Genomic DNA, 19319 nt, shown 5'->3' with positions numbered 1-19319 from the left:
TGTTGGCAACCCTTTATCCAGTCATGGTGCTACAAGAACATCTCGAGTCAATTCTAGCCAAACAATCCTCAGTTGCAGTGAGGACCTATGTATATTTTTTAATATTTATGTATTTATTTACTTATATTTATTTATTTTTCTTAACATTTTATTTATTTTTGAGACAGAGAGAGACAGAGCATGAACAGGAGAGGGGCAGATAGAGAGGGAGACACAGAATCGGAAGCAGGCTCCAGGCTCTGAGCCATCAGCCCAGAGCCCGACGCGGGGCTCGAACTCACAGACCGCGAGATCGTGACCTGAGCTGAAGTTGGACACTTAACCAACTGAGCCACCCAGGCGCCCCTACTTATATTTATTTAGAGAGAGAGAGAGAAAGAGAGAGAGCGGGAGAGAGACAGAGAATCCCAAGCAGGCTCCACACTATCAGCATAAAGCCCTACGACGGGCTCGAACTCACAAACCGTGAGATCACGACCCGAGCTGAAGTCAGAGGCTCAACTAACTGAGCCGCCCAGGCGCCCCTGCAGTGAAGTGAACACTGACACTGAGTGGGATATATAAAGACTACAAGCAGGTCAGCATAAGCTTAGGTTAGGTTTTGCCACTAAATCAGTTTTGCAAACAAATAGAAAAGCTTTGGGCTTTCAGAGCTTTTTGGACACCAGAAAGGCAGACAAGGAATGGTGGACCTGGAATGAACGATGAGCTATGTTTCCCCCTTGTCCAGGCTGCTATGAACAGTTTGTACCCGGGCACCTGGGGTGTTCAGTTGGTTCAGTGTCTGACTTCAGCTCAGGACATAATCTCGCAGTTTGTGGGTTCAAGCCCCACGTTAGGCTCTGTGCTGACAGCTCAGAGCCTGGAGCCTGCTTTGGATTCTGTGTCTCCCTCTGTCTCTCTCTGCCCCTCCCCAACTCACACTCTGTCTCTCTCTCTCTCTCTCTCTCAAAAATAAATAAATGTTAAAAAAAAATTTTTTTTAAAGAGTTTGTATCTCATCAACGTTTGCTCAGCACTCACTGTTCTAAGCTGTTTACGTGAATGGTCTCATTTGGTTCCCAGAACAACTATAAAGGATAAGCAACCAGCCCAAGGTCAAGCACCATTTGTGATTAGCTAACACAGTTTCCCAGCCAGTGAGGCATTTTCAATCCAGTTGATCCTTGAACAACACAAAGGGTTCAGGCATCAACCCCCATGCAGTTGAAATCCACATATAACTTCTGACTCCCCCCAAACTTAACTACTAATAACCTACTGTTGACTGGAAACTTCACCAGTAACATACACAGGAAATTAACAAATTTTATACCTTATATGTGATATATATGTGTTTTTACAATACAGTAAGGTAGAGAAAAGAAAATGTTGTTGGAGTGTATGCGAAGTGTCTGGCACATAGTGAGTGCTGTGTGTTTGTTAAACAGATAGGGAAGTCACCCCCCTCCACTACTCCCTTCCCTCCCCGCCTCCCCCAACCCCACCTCCAGGTCGCTCCTCCAGTAGGCAAAGACGTTTTCTCCTCTGTTCAAATGCAATTTTCCAGCCCGTTCTATTCCAGAGAGGGGAGAAACCCCGGGGGGAAACAGAGTTGAGCCTCTTCCTTCTCACCCCTCCCTACCCTACCCTGCCCCACCTCCCAATATCCCAAGCCACCCACTTCTCTTTGTCTCTCTTTAAGCGACCCCGAGCCTTGTTCTGCCCCGCCAGGCCCCCACAAACCGGGAGCCGCCCCCCCCCCCCCCCCCCCCGCAAGGTTCCGAAAAATGCTCCCTTCGCTTCACCTCCTCTCCCCAGCGCCCCCAGGAGCTCCACTGCCTGCTGGGGGCCTGGGCAGGCAGTAGGCGGGACGTGCGCCTGGAGCTTTGAGCTGTGACCCGAACCCACACACCGCGGCCCGCTGCGCCTCCCAGTGGCGAATTGCAGAATCGACGGCAGAGCAGGTCTGCAGAGCCTGGAGGTCCAGAGGAGGCCTCTGCAGGGGCAAAGGGAAAGAATGCAAAAGAAAGGGAAACAGGGCGGGTGGAAAGAATAGCACCAAAAAGCCTACTGGTAGGCTCTAGATCACAGGGAGTAATTAATTCGGGCGGGAAAGCAGTGATCCCTTGTCAGGGCTGTCTGCAGGGGCGCTTTCACATCCCCCCACCCTACCTCAGGCTTCTCCCACCAGAGAATACTTGGCTGGAAACTGAGGCTCCCTGACATCCCTGCCTCCCCTGGGCCCTGGGCTGGTGAGGAGACCAAGACAGAGGGCTGTCGTGGCGCTGAGGCCAGGAGCAGCTTCCCTCCAGATCAGTGGTGCTTGGAGAGTCCAGATTCCTATCCCAGCTCCTCCCACCTCCATTCCACCAGCCTGTGCCTGCATTTCCACACCAGAGAAAAAGGATGATCAAAATAAACACCTCCTAACTCCCCCCACGTAGCGTGTGTGACACTCAAAGGACAGAATGCTGAGGAAAGCATTTGGAAGGACAAAACCATCATCATTCAAAGTGTCTGATCCATAGGACTTTACTAAGTAACCATGTGACAACAGGCCTTTACAAATACACTTGCTTAAGGTTCCTCAAGTCCTGACGATCAAAAACTCCTCAGATGAGACATTTCTTTTTGGAGGGGAAAGAAAGGAACACAGAGTTGAGATCCAAAATTGCAAGGTTCCATATGGGAAATTTAAATGATCAAGAATGTCTTGATGATTTAACTATATAGAAGGCAGCTCGCTCTTTAGGAAACCAGTGGAATAGGCGTTATGATCCCCTAAAACATTTGGAAGATGAAGGAGGAGCCAAAAGAGTTGTCTAGGATCCTACTCAGAACCACTTCAAAGGTAGAATCACAGAATCACGGGACCTGACCTTGGCCAGTGATGTCCCTGGCAGCGGTGGCCATCCAGATTGCAGGAACACCTTCCCTAGTCTACCTGCAGAGCCATATCCCCTGTATAAGAACAAATCTACCCGCTGGTCCCATTCGGATCTCAGAGGTGGAGTCCAGGCCTCCTGACCATTGGTTCAGTGTCACAGAAACAAAGCTGTCCCCACTTCAGAGTCCAGCACCTGGAACCTCTAGGCAGGATAAGAGTTGACATCAGAGTCAGGGAGAGAAATCAGAAGCAGCCTGGCCCCAGACTCCACCCCAAAGTGGAGTAGTGAGCCAACCACATTTATCCACAGCCTCTATACTATGGGCAGGGTAAGAAGATCTGCTTTAGGAGGTAGGATTGGGGCAGGCTGACCAGAGGCCCAGCACCTGTCAGGGCACACATGAGTTTGGCATTTCAGATGCTCTGGTAAAGACACCTCTTAAAAGTCCCCTTTGCGGCTGATGGCTCAGAGCCTGGAGCCTGTTTCCGATTCTGTGTCTCCCTCTCTCTCTGCCCCTCCCCCGTTCATGCTCTGTCTCTCTCTGTCCCAAAAATAAATAAATGTTGAAAAAAAAAAAATTAAAAAAAAAAAAAAAAGTCCCCTTTGCTACAGGACCCTATGCAGGTCTTACTGGTCCCCTTCTCCCTTCCCCTCTTGTCCTCTCTCCCTAGCCAGAGAGGTCACACTCATTGTCCTCACAGCCCGTGTGTTTCCACTTCCCAGGGATTTTGTCCTGATTGAGTCTGCTTCTCAGGCTTCTCTTCCCCTTAGCTCATATGCTGCCGTGCAACATCTCTTTCTTCTTGATGATCTTACAGAGAATCTTCCAGAATTTTTGGATGTGAACCTTGATAAACATTGCCCCTGAAGCTTCCAAGCCCAGTGGGTCATCAGCATTTGTTGAGTATTGCTGTGTGTGTGTGTGTACTTGCATGGAGGCAGGGAGAGGGCTCCCTCTGATGTCAGTTTCCACCCTGTCCAGAGGTTCCAGGTCTGGACCCTGAAGCAGAGGCAGATCCAGACCATCCCCCAGCTCATGCTGGCAGTACTCGTTTCTCATTAATTCAACAAGTCCCCATCACTTGCACCCTGTGCTGTGCTGGGTATTGGGAGACTTCCTAGGCAAGACGAGATGCTCTCTCAGGACTCCCTCCCTGCACGCCTCCCCTGTCATTCTGTCCTAAGGAAAGGCAATGCTCATCTGACCAGTCACATACAAGGGCAGTGATTGGCCCATATTTGCCAGTGGGTGTGGTGACTATTCCTAAAATGTGGACTGGGGAGTGGCTGGCCTGGCCTGCCCTTCCATTCAGTTGGTACAGTTCGGTGGCCCAGGCTCTCTCCCTTGTTCTTCTATGTGACTGGCCAGAGCACAGAAAGAGCAGAAATTTGGAGAGAACAAGGCCCCCCAGGCTCATCCCAGTTTGCCAAGTGGGGTGTGCTATCAGGTGTGACTCTTCTTTCTTCACTCCTCTTACTCTAGGTCACCATCTGAGACTTTGTGGGCAGTGCTTGCTGGGTTTTTAGGTCTGCCTGGGTCCTCTGGCCATAACACATTATTAGCCCCCTCCTACTGCCAATACCTTTAATAATAATACCCCATGCTCCGGAAGAAGCAGTTCAGCAGGTAGGTTAGAGTTAGACTGTGCTACAATTCAAGGTAAGAGCTAGAATATTAGAAAGTTGGGAAAGGCCTCACAGAGAGAGCAGAGTTTAAGATTGGCCTTGAAAGGTATATAGGACCCCACAGACATTTGGGGACATGGGAATAGGCATTCCAGGCAGAAGGAACTTGGCTGTGGTTGGAGAAGCGTCAAGAGTCCAGTTTGGTGCTGGCTGCATGAATGTGAACAATGGAAGAAGATTCTGGAAAGTTAGGTAGATGCTACAGGCTGGAGTCCTGAAATGCTGGGACAAGACATTTCCCCCTAATTTACTAAGGCACCTGGAGCCACTGAAAGCTACGGAGCAAAGAGGGCTGTGGTCAGGACTGAGCTCTAGAAAGAAGAATCTGGCAGAAGTGCATGGGATAGATTGGAGCCAAACCAGACAAGGGCAGGAGGACCAGTCAGGTGGCCTGCATAGTGACCCAGACAAGCAGAAGGTAAGGGCGGGGCAGTGGAACCAGAGCAGGGGTGCCAGGGGGGAGGGCAAGCACAGAACCCAAAGGACTAGAACCCGAAGGAAGAGAGAAGACAGACTGTGGAGGGTTGCCAGAAGGTCTCCAGGAGGACAGGGGTGCCCTCCACCAAAAACAGGAGGTCAGGGAAGGTGGGGCTGGTTTGCCGAACGTAAGCTTGGCCACCTGCCCCTGGGCCTCTCTACCTCACCTCCTACCGCTGCCCCAGGACCCGCCTCCAGTCCATGCCGGCACGGCTTTCCATCAATATCCAGAGTGTCTCTCGCTTCCACTTCCAGTCTCAGCTCAAGCACTGCCTCCTCCAGGAAGCCACCCCTGAGCCCCACCTCAAGGGCTTAGCTAAATCCCCTCTTGCTTACCTCCTCCCTAACACTGGTGCTGCGTGAACTACAATTGCTGGTTCACTGCTCTGTTTCCCCATCACCCCGAAGCCTTTTGAGGACAGGTGTTTATTTAACATGGAGGCAACAACGTTTATTGGGCACTTATTATGTTCTAGTGCCTGAGAACATACTGGGGAGTGAGTGCGGCCCCTGCTCACATGGCATGCTGGGTCTAGTGGAGGAAGCAGGTGACCAGTTAAACAGACTCTCCACACCATAGGGGGGGGCATCTCTTCTTTGACTCTATCTCCCACCCCTAGCAGGCCCTGGTCCAGAGAAGACTCTTTATAAATGATGGTTGAGTGAAGGAAGGACACGCTGATTTTGAAGTGTGGCGGGACATCCAGAAAGCAGCCAGGAACAGAGGGCTGGAGCTCAGGAGAGAGGAGAGCCGAAGGGATATTTTCAGAAGTTGGCCCACTCACCTGTGAGTTATACAGGTCGTGCTAAACTTAACAGGTAGAGTGTGTGGGAGTCCCAGAGCTTACAGGGAACATGAAAATGAGGGAGATTCTGCATTCCTGAGCTGGCTTAAATTAACGGGGGACACAGCCACAAGCCCAGCTGGGCTGCTCCCTCTCTGAACACATCAGTCAAAGAGAAAACCCTTACACTATGGAATGTTCCTGCTCAAGAAAGCCCTAGAGTCCGTGGCTGAGGGAGGCTGCCTCCATGCAGTGCCCCAGACAGCAAATCCTATCTCTGGGCTCCAGACCAACCAGTGATAATGTTTTTCCTAGTTTAATGCAAGACTTCGGGTCCATCGGAATGCCTGTGGCACTAAGCAAATCTAATGGAGATCCCAAAGTGACATCAAATATGGAAAGGGCCTGTTTTGGGCATAGTTTCTGCTGGTCCTAAAAAAGAATTATCCACATTCCCAGTCAAGAACTCCCCTTGTGGCTCCCTCTCGGGGAAGCCAGCCCACTGAGGCCCCCTTCCCTCTGCCTCACCCACCTCTGAAATGCACTTATCAGTGCTTAAAGCCAGACTACAGCTACCCACAGTCTCCAGCTGTCTGAAAACACTTGCAGGGAAACAGAGCCTCCCCAGTCAGATGGCAGGGCTTGGCGTTGGAGAGGATTCCAGACTCTCCTCCTCTGAGCCCCCTCCCCACCGCAGCCCACCTCTGTGGTGCCCATGACCTCCGGCTCACCCTCCAGCACCACATTCAGCATCTGGAATCCAGACTGAAGGCCTCGTGAAGGCAAGGGCCGTGTCGTTTTGCTCACTGTGGCATCCCCAGCATCTAGTACATCTCCTGGTGCACGGAAGGCCTTTTACAAGTATTTGTGACGTGCAGTCAACAAACTCTGAGCACCTCTCGTATAAGCTATAAAGATGTGCCCGTTGGGTTTTCTGCCTGCTGGACCTGTCCTTCCTAGGACACTGCGCAGAAAGGACAGCCAGGGGTCCTCCTACCGAGAGCCTGCTCTGCAGGCGACCTGGAGCATCCTGGGAAGTATTGGGCTCCGAGGAGTCCGTGTCCAGCGCCTTCGGCTCCCTCGGCCTCCCTCTGCCTGAGCGTGGGTCTAGCCAACACCCTCTCTTTAAACCTGCAATGAACACATGCCGGCCCCTCCCCTCCCCAGCTGTCCTGCTCCCCTCCCCCCAGAGCCCCTTTGCCAAACATTCCTGGAAACATTCCAGAGGGCATCTTCTCAGACAAGATAAATGGCATGGCTTCCTTACCAACCTGGGACACCTAAGCCTCCCAAATTACTTCTGCCTTTGTTCTAGACAATGAGGTGGGGAAGAATTCCTCACCCTCAAGAAGGGTTAGAGCACATTCTAGAAAGACAGACAGCCGGCTCGATCGCCAGCATACCTTTCCTCCAGTCCTCCAGTCCTGGCTCCGCCACTTACTTTCTGGTGACACTGGGAAAGTTCTGCATCTTTGTTGGCCTCAGTTTCCTCACCTATAAAATGGGGATGATATTAATAGTTCCTACTTCATTGGGATGAAGATTAAACAAAATAATCCACATAAAGCACTTGGAAAAGTGAGTATGTGATACAAGATTAACTTTTATTATAATTATTACCTTTAGGTGCTATTATTATTGTTAACTATTATAATTATTTTCTTTAGTTAGAAAGGGCCTCATCAGAAGGTGCTTACTTCAGTACACACACACACACACACACACACACAGGCACGCTCACACACACTGGCTCCCTCTTCCCAGTCTAGGGTGGCTAATTAAACCAGAGCCCTCTGCCAGCAGGAGGCCCCCTCCCCACCTACTTATGGAAACACCTCTGCCAAATATCACGCTCTCCCCTCCTCCAACAAAAATGATTTTTTTTAAGATTTTATTTTTAAGTAATCTGCATACCCAACGTGGGGCTCAAACTCACAACTCTGAGATCAAGACTCACATGCTCTTCCTACCGAGCCAGCAAGGTGACCTCAACAAAAATGGTGTCATCCCACACCCTCCTATACGCTATATAGGAATCACCATAGCCTGACTGCTGTAACATACAGTCTCCCAAGCCAAGGGCTCAATACAACACAGGCTTGTTTCTCATTCGTAATCCTATATGTCAGGGGGAGGGATATTCTGCTTCATGAAATCATTCAGAAAACCGGGCTCCTTCCTAGTGGCTCCACCATCTTCCTGGGCCTTGGGGTCCCACCCGGGTCCTCTGCACCCACCCAGAAGGTGGGAAGAAAGCACACGGAAGTTTTAGGAAGACAGGCTTTAGGACTATGCTGGGCAGGGGTGTGTGTCTGTTTAGCCTCTAGGGTTGGCCAGAAGCTCAGTCCCATAACACCACCTTACTACCCTGGAAGCTCAGGAATAGTCTTTCCAAATGTCCAAGAGGAAAATAAAATCAGTTCGATGAACACAGCCTACTGTGTGACCTACTCCTGAAGCAGAGGCTTCTCTAGAAGGGAACTTGAATGTATTTTCTGAAGGACATGCTCTCAGAAAATAGCCCCAAAACAGGGCCCCAGGTGTCCCCCTCCAAGCCTACATCAGATGATGACCCATTGCACCTCGGCAGCCGAGGAGAAAGAAGGTGGTTTGGGAATGGGACAGAGCTGGACCCACCTCTCAGCTTTGTCTCTTCCTCAGACTTCTCACGCCTTCTGCATCAGCTTCCTCTTTTGCAAAGTGCAAGTGGTGACACAGGGTGGTGACCAGTTGGAGGGAACACATGTAAAAGGAGATCATGAAGGGAACACGGCCCCCCTCCTCCTCTTCTCCCATGCCCCAACCTCGTGGCACCGTACAGGATTGAGATCAGGATGGTCTGTGAATGTATTTAAATAAACACAAAATCTGGAAACCCAAATCCCTCCCCGCCCCAACCAAAGCCAGCTTGATCCTTTTCATTCCTCCACCCCACCCCCAATCCCACACTTGTTGCTCTGACGCAGATGGCCTGTGGAGGCTGAGAACCAAACAGTATGGGGAATTGGTTGCTTCCTCAGCTCCTACAGATTCTGTCCCTAATTGCAAACCCATTTGGGATATATTCTCAAACAAGAGGCTTTGCACTAACCACTAGTTCCTAAACAAACAAAAAAACAAAAATCAGGGCTCAAGCCTTGTTCCTCATTCCCCCACTGCTGGCTCCTGGCACACCTTGCTTTAAAACAATTACTTGGGAAACAAAGGGCAACACCTACTCTGTTCGCCCCTCCCATCCGAGCAGCAGTCATTGTTCTCCTAGCAACAGGACCTGCCCCAGCTGCACTGTTTGGTGCTTGGGTTACCCCAGCCAGCAGCCGGAGGGCGTGCACCGTTGCTAGGAGAATCTGAACTTGAGTTTAAATTTGCAACCTCTCTTCCCAGGCGCACCTTTTCCTCAGCTGCAAACAGACACCCACTCAACAGCAGGACCCACAGCCCTGGGCCCCACAAGGAAATCCCCAGCTCAGATAAGACTCATGTGCCTCTTGGGGCGCCTGGGTGGCGCAGTCGGTTGAGCGTCCGACTTCGGCTCAGGTCACGATCTCGCGGTCCGGGAGTTCGAGCCCCGCGTCAGGCCCTGGGCTGATGGCTCGGAGCCTGGAGCCTGTTTCCGATTCTGTGTCTCCCTCTCTCTCTGCCCCTCCCCCGTTCATGCTCTGTCTCTCTCTGTCCTAAAAATAAATAAACGTTGGAAAAAAAAAAAAATTAAAAAAAAAAAAAAAGACTCATGTGCCTCTTTTCTTCCCCCCTCTTTTTTTTTCTTTCTCTGTTGATTTTCAAACGGATCCAACAACCACACAAATAAACAAGAATTATGAAGAACTATCCATTAGACACTAACAACTGACCTATTGCCATGCACTGTTCTGGGGGACACAGCTAGGAAGAAAACAGGCAAGTCCTTGCACTTGCATCTGGGGGGGGGGGGTGGTAAATAGTGAGATAACACCTCGGTCAGGGTTCTCCAGACAAATGGAACCAGTAGGAAATACGTATGTGTGCATGTATACGTATGGGTATAGAGAGACTTATTTCAAGGAATTGGTTCGTGTGATTGTGGGGACTGGCAAGTGAAATCTGTAGGGCAGGCTGGCAGGCTGGAAACTCAGGCTGGTGCTGAGGCTGCAGTCTTGAGGCAGAATTTCTTCTTCCACTGGGAAATTTCAGTTTTGCAGTTAAGACCTTTCAACTGATTAGATGAGGCCCACCCAAGCTAGAACGAGCATCTCCTTCCTTAAAGTTAACGGATTGTACACGTTCCCACATGCATAAAATGCCTTCACAACAGCAGTAGGTTAGTGTTTGATGGAATAACCAGGTACAACAGCCAAGCCGACATGGAAATTAACCATGACAGCTACATATATACCCGTGTGGGGCAGTGATAAGTGCAACGGGGAAGGAGAAAGCAGGGTGATGGGGTCAGGGAGCCCCAGGCAGAGGGATGGCAGGAGACCCACTATGTGAAATACACTATGTTGCTCAATATGAACCTGAATGAAAAATAAACACACCTAGGCAATTCACTCAGAAAGCAAAAACTCCTCACCCGGTTATATATCACCTTAGTCGAGATTGTGCTGCATGGTCACCCAGACAGGAGATGCCCCTGGTAGAGCTCTCATTAGATTGCTTGACATCCAAAGCAAGCCTTACAGTCTCCTGGGCCTGTTCATTCTGCAGACATGAATGCCCATGCAACAGCCTCCTGACGTCTACGCTTGCTCCCTTCACTATCCTGCCTGGGTTCCTCAGGGTCCCGGGGCACTCCGGACAACAGGCCCTTCCAGCCCCCCAACCCCCACTCGGGCCTCCTGCCTCTTCTCCCCTTATCTCATCACTTGCATGCCCCTCTTTCTGCAGCTCGGTTCCCAATACCCTTGGCCTGATTCTGCCTCAGGGTCTTTGCCCTTTCTGCTTCCATGGGCTGAAGGGTCTCCTCTTGGCCATTTCCTCAGCTTTCCCACCGGCACCCTGCTCAGAAAGGCCAACCGCTGGCTAAAATAGCACCTCCCTGTCACTCTCTGTACCTTAGCCTGTCTGCTTTGTCTTCACAGCACTTATCTTAAATATATATTTATTTGTTAATCATCTGTCTCCTCTCACTTGAATGCAGGGGCAGGAACTCTGGGTTTCATGTATACCTGTGGTAAAATAACATAAAATCTACCATTTAAGGTGTACAATTCCATGACATTTCATACTTTTACAAGATTGTACAACCATCACCACCACCGAGTTTCAGAACATTCTCATCACCTCGAGAGGAAACTCTGGACCCATTAACCAGTCACTGTCCGTTCCTCCCACACACAGCCCCTGGCAATCACTAATGTGCTTTCTGTCTCTGTGGACTGTGGACATTTCATATAAATGGGATCATACCACATGTGGCTTTTTGTGTCTGACTTCTTTCACTTACCATAATGTTTTCGAGGCCCATGCGTGTTGTAGATCAAAGCACTATTCTGTTTCTTTTATGGCTGGATACTACTCCACGTATGGATATGCCGCGTTTTCTTTAGCCATTGGTCAGCTGATGGACATTTGGGTCGTTTGTAACTTCCACTATTTTAAGTGATGTTGCAATGAATATTTGCATGCAATGTTTGTTTGAAGGGCACTCTGTTTTGATCACTCTGTGTCCCTGACCTGTGAACAGACCTGCACAGAGAAAGGCTCAATAATTAAAAGCTATGGACAGTTGTATCTTCAGATAAATAAAAGGCAAGGTTTGGGCATCTGATGTCCTCAAGCTTTAGGTCCCCCTCATCTGCCCTCTCTGCCACAGCCCGGGACTGACACCCCTGCATCTTCCTCTTCCCAAACCCACACTCGGGGTCCGCAGCCAAACCCCACCCAGCAGTGGGGCGGAGGTCCAGCTGGGCTCTTCCCCTGCTGCCCAACTCCCCGGAAGTAAGCATACCCCGGCCGTGGAGAGAAATAGGCCCTTCTGAATTCTCATGCAGCTCCAGGATGCCCCCAAAACAGAGCATCGCAATTAGAAGAATGTCTCTAAAAAAGATAATATCCCTGGCATTGGCTTCCTCAGGTTGCCATAACTAAGTGCCACAGCCTGGGTGGCTTAAAGCAACAGAAATTTGTTCTCTCACAGTTCCGGAGCCTGGACGTCTGAAATCAGGGTGCTGGCAGGGTCATACTCCCTCTGAGTTCTCTAGGGGAGGATCTTCCCTTGCCTCTTCCTAGCTGTGAGGGGTTTCCAGCAATCCTCGGCGTCCCTCTCTTACAAGGACACCAATCATATTGCAACAAGAGTGCTCCCTACTCTAGTATGACCTTATCTGAACTAAATTACATCTGCAGTGACTTTATTTCCAAATAAGGTCACATTCTGAGGTACTGGAAAATTAGGCCTTCAATATATCTTTTGGGTGCCACAATTCAACTCATAACCTTAGAGACAGTAATGGGATACACATCCTTGGCCTCACTAAAGTGTAAATGACTGATGAGGTAGGAGGTGGGCAGGGAACCGCCCTGCAAAAGAAGAGGGGAGAGGACCATGCATATGCCATGCACAGACAGGTGGTTCCACTAATGAGAAGTGGGGTAAGAGGACCAAGGATGGAGCCACAAAGACTGGTTTCTTTGTCTTTCCCCTGATTTAGCTGAGGGACTACAGTTTAGCAGGTGCAGCTGCCAAACAGATAAAGGGGGTATCTCGGGTCTCCTAGAGAGATCCTTTTAACACTCAGACCAGTTCACTCCTCCTCTCAAAACCCTCCCAGGGCTCCCTTGGCAAGTGGCCTAAAGTCCACGAGGCCTCACGCCATCTACCCTCTGCCTCCACACACACTCAACTCCTATCACTGCCCCACCACTCAGCCCACGCCAGCCTCACTGGGCTCCTTGCTGTCCTGGAAAGTGTCCTGCCCCAAGCCTGTGTCCTGCTATTCTTCCTGCCTGGAATGTTCTACTTCCTTCAGAGATCTCTGTGGCCCGAACTGTATCTTCTCAGGCCTTCCCTGACCACCTTATCCCTTCCCCAGCACTTCCCTCGCCCTCACCTTGCTAACTGTCTCCCCAGCACTTACAACCTCTGATATACAGGTACTTGCCTCTTGTCTCCCGGTCTTCCTCCACTGGACTGTGAACACCACGAGGGCAGGAACCTTGTGTTGTGTTTTCACTGCTGCATCCCAGGCCCCCAGAGCTGCCTCATGTACTAGGTGTTCAGTACATTTGCATCAGATGAAGGAAGCTGCTTCTGCCCCACCATGTGCTTCGAGAACCTTGCAGCTACTTAGGGGCCCACGTGGATCCTCCAGGCTAATCTCCCCATCTCAAGATTCTTAACTAAATGCCATCTGTAAAGTCTCCTTTGCCATGTGCGGTAACCTTCACAGGTTCCGGGGGTTAGGACGTGGGCGTTTTGGGGGACCATTATTCAGCCTACCGCAGGCAGGAAGGGCAGACCTGCTCCTCAGCCCTTTTGCATTGACATCTGTCCGCTGCTGGGTCTGTAATAGAGGCCTCCTACCCACCCTCCTGAGCCTCTCCCCAACCCCAGCTTCAGGGGCTCCTGACCAAGTGGTACCCCTTCACCCCAGGCTTTCCCACAGCCCCAGGTAGCTGCAGGCCCCGGCTTACACCTGCTTCTTCCTGCTAAGGCTGAACCAAGCTGGGCAGGCTTAGAACCATTGTCACAGCAGCCAGGACAGTGCCACGTCCTTCAGCTTGTTTCAGGGGGAATGTGGAGGCAAGAGAGGGATGCAGGGGTATAGATGGGTGTCCCTAGGCCTCTTCTGTACTTTTCCTTCTCATCTTTCACCCCCTGCTTCTTCTCTCACGCTGGACACACTCTGATTTTCTTCTCTTGTTTTCTATCCTCCTCCACCTCAGCTAGCAACACCCAGTGGCAGTGAGCACTTTCCACACTCAGTGCACAAAGGAGAGGAAGTTCGCTGAGCCTTTGCTACTTCTCTCCCTCGTGCACATACACACACATGCACACACACAGAGGAATCATATGCTGAGTCATATTCTGAACAATGTTTGCCAGCAAAAGAGGCCGAGGTCATGGACCCCACCCCAGCCCAGCCCTGTGTGATGATAAGAGCTACGGAGCCAGAAGGGTCAGCCCCCAATGCCATCATCATCCCTGACTGGCCGTGAGACCTGACCTGCAGACACTCGATGTTCTCATCTATAAAATGAGGATAATATCCCAAATGGAATGGCTTCCCCAATTTGTGGTCCCCAGAATCTTGGCATAACTTTACAAAATACTCTTGATGTAGAAGAATCTTTGTAACAACTGCACAAGGAAGAAACAGAGATCATGGATGCAAGAATCTCTTTTAACACCTGTGACAATTTTGTGGCTATCCAAGAGTCATAATTGGTTCAGACGGGGGGGACGCCATTAGCAAAGACTAATGAACTTCAGAGGAATTCTAGTTTGGCTAACTGGTTGAATCATTTATTCATCAAGAATTGGGATAGCTGGTAATAACCAAGTTCTGCTATGCAAGGGAAGAGACATTTAAATGTAAAACATGATATTAATGTAAATGTAAAAACAGGATCCCTTTCCTTGGGCTGTCTAGTAAGGGAGGTACACCTATAAACAGGTCATTATAATGCAGTGTGATATGTGCTAACAGAACTCTGTGTACCAGGGGCTGGGGCAGAGCAGTGGGGGAGTAGCCAGCTCTTCCTGGGGCTGTTGGGAAGGTTGCTCACATCCCAAGCCAAGCTTGGAAGGTGAGGAGGCAATGGCAGGAGAACAAAAGGGTGAAGCGAAATGAAAGCAGCGGGGGCAATGCAGGCATACCTCAAGAAGCAAGACAAATATCAAACCACCTAACCTGACACCTAAAGAAGCTAGAAAAAGAACAAACAAAACCCAAAACCCGGAGAAAGAAGTAAATAATAAAGACTAGAACAGAAATAAATGATACAGAAACTAAAAAAACCAATAGAACAGATCAGTGAAATCAGGATCTGTTTCTTTGAAAACACCAACAAAATCGATGAGAGAGAGAGAAAGAGAGAGGACCCAAATAAACAAAATTACTAATAAAAAAAGGAGATAACAACCAATACCATAGAAATAAAACAATTGTAACAGAATTGTAACCTGCATGCCAACAAATTGAACAACTTACAAGAAATGTATAAGTTCCCAGAAACATATAACCTACCAAAACTAAAGCAGGAAGAAAAAGAAAATTTGAACAGACTAATCACCAGCAATGAAATTGAATCAGTAATCAAAAAAACTCCCAACAAACAAAAGCCCAGGACCTGCTGGCCTCACGGGCAAATTCTATCAAACATTTAAAGAAGAGTTAATAACCATTCTTCTCAAACTATTCAAAAAAATACAAGAGGAAGGAAGACTTCCAAATTCATTCTGTGAGGTGAGTATCAGCCTGATACCAAAAACAGATAAAGACACATCACAAAAAAAGAGAACTACAGGCCAATATCTCTCATGAATATAGATGCAAAAATCCTCAACAAAATATTAGCAAACTGAATCCAACAATATATTTTTAAAAACCATACACCACAATCAAGTGGGATTATTCCCAGGATGCAAGGGTGGTTTAGTATTCACAAAACAATCAACATGATAATGTCACATCAATAAGAGAAATGATAAAAACCATATGATCATTTCAATAAATGCAGAAAAAGCACTCAACAAAGTACACCATCCATTCATGATAAAAACTCTCTGCAAAGTAGGTCTAGAGGGAACATACCTCAATGTAATAAAGGCCTTTTATGAAAAACCCACAGCCAACATCATACTCAACGGTGAAAACCTGAGAGCTTTTCCCCTAAGGTCAGGAAAAAGAAAGGATGTCCATTTTCACCACTTTTATTCAACATAGTACCGGAAGTCCTAGCCACAGCAATCAGACAACATTAAAAAAAAAAAAAAAAAAAAAGCATCCAAACTGGTAAGGAAGAAGTCAAATTCTCATTATTTGCAGATGACATATCATATATAAGAAACCCTAAAGGCTCCACCAAAAAACTACTAGAACTGATAAATGAATTCAGCAAAGTCTCAGGATACAAATCAGTGTACAGAAATCTGTTGCAGGTCTATACATGAGTAATGAAGCAGCAGAAAGTGAAATTAAGAAAACAGTTCCATTTACAATTGTACCAAAAACAACAAAATACCTAGGAATAAACTTAACCAAAGAGGTGTCTGAAAACCACAAAACACTGATGAAAGAAACTCAATACGACTCAGAGAAATGGAAAGACATTCCATGTTCATAGATGTGAAGAACTAATATTGTTCAAATGTCCATACTGCCCAAAGCAATCTACAGATTTAATGTAATCCCTATCAAAATACCAATAGCATTTTTCACAGAACTATAACAAATGATCCTAACATTTGTATAGAGCCACAAAAGACCTCAAAATAGCCAAAGCAATCTTGAAAACAAAACTGAAGGTATCACAATTCCAGATTTCAAGTTATATTACAAAGCAATAGTAATTAAAACAGTATGGTACTGGCATAAAAAAAGACAAATAGATCAAATGAATAGAACAGAAAACCCAGAAATAAACCCCAAAATTATATAGTCAACTAATCTTTGGCAAATGAGGAATGAATATACAATGGGAAAAAGACAGTCTCTTCAACAAATGGTGATGGGAAAACTGGACAGCAACGTACAAAAGAATGAAACTGGACCACTTTCTTACACCATACACCAAAATAAACTCAAAATGGATCAAAGACCTAAATGTGATACCAAAACCATAAAAATCCTTGAAGAGTACATAGGCAGTAATTTCCCTGACATCAGCCAAAGCAACATTTTTCTAGATATGTCTCCTGAGTCAAGGGAAATAAAAACAAAAATAAAGTATTGGGACTTCATCAAGACAAACAGCTTCTGTGCAGCAAAGGAAACAATCAACAAAACTAAAAGGCAACCTCCTGCTTGGGAGAGGATACTGGCATATTCAATAAAAGGTTAGTATCCAAAGCATACAAAGAATTGATACAACTCAACACCAAAAAAAGAACAAAACAAACAAATAATCCAATTAAAAAATGGGCAGAAGATATGAACAGACATTTCTCAAAAGAAGACATACAGAGAGCCAACAGACACATGAAAAGATGTTCAACATCATCGTAGACTCTGGGTCTGGAGTTCTCTCTTGTCCAGCAAGAGAGGGGAGGCAGGATTAAAATGCGAGAGAGGCTAATGTCCTGGAGGAGACAAGAGCCCTGAGTAAGTGTCCTTGCTCAGTTTTTATTAGGATCAGAAGGCTTACAAATGTGATGAACGTGCAGAAAGAGACAATGAAACCGTGAACATTAACTCATGTGGGTGGGAGAAAGGGGATTTTGAAGATATGGGGTGTTAGGGGTTTGGGTCAGTACAAAACAAAATCCAGGCACCAAGGATATGGTTGTTTATGGAAGGCAGGAGGCACCTCATCTGTTTATCTTAGCTTGCCTAGGGGATAGACTTGATAGTGCCTGCTACCTCAGGGTCAACAAGGCACCTTTCTTTTGCTAATTAGCTCTGCTCTGGGCAACTTCTCCCTCCTGTGGTCTATAGCCCGTTTACTCGTTTACCTATTTTGGTCCTTTCCTCCTGTGAAAGCAGCTTTCTGCTATTATACTAAGGGGCTGGAGGAGTGGGGAGGTGAGGGGTGCTTCTGCCCTGACGACCTAGATCTTGATAAACGATTCTTATGCTTTCATCCTGAGGCTTCCTATTCATTCCTATGTGCCTTGTTAACTCAGGGAATTCCTAAGCTTATTCCCCACACATCACTGTCATCAGGAAAATGCAAATCAAAACTCTAATGAGATATCCCCTCACACCTGACAGAATGGCTAAAATCAAAAACACAAGAAACAAGTGTTGGTGAGGATGTGGAAAAAAAGGGAACACTCTTGCACTGTTGGTGGGAATGAAAGTTGGTGCAGCCGCTGTGGAACACAATATGGAGTTTCTTCAAAAAATTAAAAATAGAGCTACCCTATGATCCAGGAATCACACTACTGGGTGTTTACCCAAAAAACACAAACACAGTAACTCAGAGGGATACCTGCACCCCTATGTTTACAGCAGCGTTGTTTCCAATAGCCAAACTATGGAAGTAGCCCAAGTGTCCACCAACTAAAGAATGGATAAAGATATGGTACATAGTCAATGGAATATTATTCGGCTATCAAAATAAATGAAATCTTGCCATTTGCAACAACATAGATGGAGCTAAAGAGTATAATGCTGAGTGAAGTCAGAGAAAGACAAATACCATATGATTTCACTCATATGTGGAATTTAAAAAACGAAATAAACAAGCAAAGGGGAAAAAAGCAAACCAGGAAACAGACTCTTAATAGAGAACACTCTGTTGGTTACCAGAGGGGAGATGGGGGCGGGGACTGGGGATGGGGATTAAAGAGTACACTTAACATGCTGAAAAACATAAAATGAAATTAGTGCTCGCTTTGGCAGCCCATATACTAAAATTGGAACAATACTGGGGCGCCTGGGTGGCGCAGTCGGTTAAGCGTCCGACTTCAGCCAGGTCACGATCTCTCGGTCCGTGAGTTCGAGCCCCGCGTCGGGCTCTGGGCTGATGGCTCAGAGCCTGGAGCCTGTTTCTGATTCTGTGTCTCCCTCTCTCTCTGCCCCTCGCCCGTTCATGCTCTGTCTCTCTCTGTCCTAAAAATAAATAAACGTTGAAAAAAAAAATTTAAAAAAATAAATAAATAAATAAAATTGGAACAATACAGAGAAGATTAGCCTGGCCCCGTACAATTCGTGCAAATTCATGAAGCTTCCATATATTTGCGTCATTCCCCCAGCAAACTGCTACCCTTTGCCGATTAACTCAGAGGAAACAATAGGAGTCAAAACACAACATGCCACACTGAATGATGAAATTGTGATATTTCGCTAGAAAGAAATTTTTTTAATGAAATTAAAAAAATAAAAAGAATCTCAGGTGATGGATGGGCACACGGCATCAGAGGTCGGGGGAACCCACAGCATCCAGACCAAGCCTTGACCAGAATCAGCCCCAGCTTTCACAACAGTGTTGCACACTGGAGCAGCCCCAGACCCCTCTCCATTCTCCACTCCTCGGACCCCCACCACAACCCACAGGGGCCACAGAAGGGGACTTTGGGGCTCTTTTACCTTGTTTTACCACACGCTGGTAAGGTCAGCATCGTCCTTTGAAGAACTTCCGCAGTGGGTGCAGGCTTGTACGTCCCTCGTACTGCACCTGAAAGTACAACGCTGCAGGTGTCTGACGTCCTAATGTAGTTCTGCCTTTACAAGCCAAGTAGAGACCGGAAAGCGAGGCTGAGGCGAGAAGAAAGTATCCTTTCTAAGTTCATAGCTATCCGATTATTAGCATAATTGCTCAGCACCTGGTCCTCAGGTTAATTGTGGGGGTGGGGCCTAAAATAATGTAAGGAAAGCACATAATGAGACTAAAGACCAGTTCTGTCCGCACTTGC

General features: G+C 47.6%; 1 protein-coding gene and 1 pseudogene across 1 annotated transcript in view; one reads left to right on the top strand and one right to left on the bottom strand.

Moving 5' to 3' along the window:
- Window positions 1-19319, bottom strand: part of CACNA1E (calcium voltage-gated channel subunit alpha1 E) — a 660165-nt gene that overhangs the window by 607968 nt on the left and 32878 nt on the right. Inside the window, exons 5-9 of the mRNA XM_086694634.1 lie at window positions 18994-19081; window positions 11244-13007; window positions 10371-10965; window positions 8456-8657; window positions 7222-7312 (exon numbers count right to left, since the gene is read on the bottom strand). The gene's annotated coding sequence lies outside the window, so the exon portion shown is untranslated. The remainder of the gene's footprint in view (window positions 1-7221; window positions 7313-8455; window positions 8658-10370; window positions 10966-11243; window positions 13008-18993; window positions 19082-19319) is intronic.
- Window positions 18546-18644, top strand: LOC147572625 (U6 spliceosomal RNA; annotated as a pseudogene).

Source organism: Puma concolor, chromosome E4 (assembly GCF_028749965.1).
Source record: "Puma concolor isolate L17-30 chromosome E4, mPumCon1.1.hap2, whole genome shotgun sequence".
NCBI classification, from domain to species: Eukaryota; Metazoa; Chordata; class Mammalia; order Carnivora; family Felidae; genus Puma; species Puma concolor.
This window is presented reverse-complemented; position numbering and strand designations above follow the sequence as displayed.